This window comes from Echinops telfairi, unplaced genomic scaffold, assembly GCF_000313985.2.
Source record: "Echinops telfairi isolate 266 unplaced genomic scaffold, ASM31398v2 ScPeMD7_9;HRSCAF=40, whole genome shotgun sequence".
Classification (NCBI taxonomy): Eukaryota; Metazoa; Chordata; class Mammalia; order Afrosoricida; family Tenrecidae; genus Echinops; species Echinops telfairi.
Genome location: NW_022103906.1, coordinates 44514929 through 44517033, shown reverse-complemented (window position 1 = coordinate 44517033; position 2105 = coordinate 44514929).

Sequence of the window (2105 nt, the reverse complement as noted above, 5' to 3'; positions counted from 1 at the left end):
ACCTCCTCTAACTATTGTACTCTGCAGGCTAGGCATGCTCAGTTAACAGGAACTTTATTCGTGGCAGAGGAATATCACACAAAGGGTGATCACTTTGGTGATCAACGTTCAATCAGAGAACAGGTTCCGAGGGCTGCATTTGGAGACTTTGCTTCTTTCTCCGTGTACCTGGTTGTAGAGCACAGTCTCAAATTGACTTCAACCAATAATCCAACAGCTGGTGGGTTGATTGCAACTCAGTCAGGATGTTGCCTTGTGTGTCAGCATGGAACCATACCCTATCAACTTTTCAACGGTGGATTCTCCAAAATTGTGTACTTTTGCACAAATCACCCCCACATGATATGCATTTTTGTTGAGCCCTCCCCTGCAAGGTATCTGCATATGCATAACAAACTTAAGAAGACACTTTCCTTGGTGAGAGTGCAGTTGGCCAATAAAAGGTAGAGCAAGCATATTATTTGAGTTAAAACATGATAGATTGCCAGCCTTTCTTCCAGGGCACTTGGGCATGGATTGAACCTCCAATCTACCAGTTAGCAGGCAAGCCCATTAACTGCTTGTACCCTGTTTCCCCAAAAGTAAGACATCCCCTGAAAATAAGACCTACTTACAGTTTTGCCTCTCGTGGAAATATAAGGCATCCTCCCGAAAATAAGACCTCCCCAAAAATAAGGCCCCCCAAAGCTACCGTAACTCTGGACTCTGGACCGTAGCGGCAAGTGCCGCCACGCAGCTCACTGTTGGCCACGCGCAGCCGGAGCAGACAGGAAGTGTTAGGTCTCTTTTAATAAAATGATAAACTATAAATGTGTACCGTATTCTTCTTCATGGAAAAATAAGACATCCTCTGAAAATAAGACCTAGCGCTTCTTTGGGAGCAAAATTTAATATAAGACACTGTCTTATTTTATCCCAGAGACTTCTGGGATAATTTGGTGTGAGAGCAGTGTGTATGTGGGGGTGGATTTATTTGGGATTTCATATCGATGACAAAAAGGTTCCTAGAGAAGGAAATTGAGATCCCATCTCATTTGCTAAACAGTTATGCTGTGTATGCGTCAAGTTACTGCTCACCCTGATAGGCTCCTAAAGCTAGCCTCCGTTCCATTTAGATTTCTTTATGCTCATTGACCAGCCTGCTTGCTCCTTGCCTTCCAGTACTTTGTCCCATGACCCTGGCCAGAAAGGCCTCTGTCTTCCTCGAAGGGCCTGGACAGCCCATGCAGAGACACCCGTTTCTCCACCTGCTCTCGTTGGGGACCTTACGGCGAGACTCCCCTTTGATGATACTTACGTATCTCTAGATGTCGGTCTTCTTAAAGGTGTAACTGCTTGGAACGTAAGGGATGTCTGCTGCCTCTGATGCAGATAAATGTCTTGTTCTCCTCCGGCTCCTCTCCGCCCACCCCCTTGGAAATCAGGCATCTCGCGCAGCCCGCTGCTGTCTGACTCTGCTCTGATCAATGGGGGCCTTAGCAGGCATATCCCAAGGCTCTGGGAGAGATGGCACTGAACGTGTGAGCACAAGATTTAGGTTTACTCTGTACCAAATATACTCATACAATGTAAGGATTCTGTGCTCCTTTCTGCAGCGTTCACATCAGATGTTCTGCTCTGTTGGCCCAACAAGGATCTACTCATCTGTTTAACAGGATGCAGAATTAAAATCCCCACTGCCCGCCGGTCTCCCTTTCTGGGCAAAGCTGGTTGCCCTCCAAGAACTCGTGGACAGGGCACTGGGGCAGAGCTGAAGGTGGCTCTGTCTTGGCGGGCACTCAGCTTTGACCTGTCTGGGTAGTTTTTTTTGTTGGTTTCGAGCACAAAGGATGACATACATCCCTATGGAGAAGCAAGGACGAGTGAATGCAACAGGCTTCTTGGAAAGCTAGAAGCTTATCAAATACACACATGCACACACACACACACACACACACACACACACACACACACACAGTGTATTTTTAGAGCACCCCAGGAAAGGGAGGAGGCACAATGATAGTAAAGGAATAGACGCTCCTGAGCCACTGCTTAAGGAAGTGTTGACCCTGCTATTGTCCCACCTGCCCATGGTCTTTCTTACCCATGGACCTCAGTATAAGCCA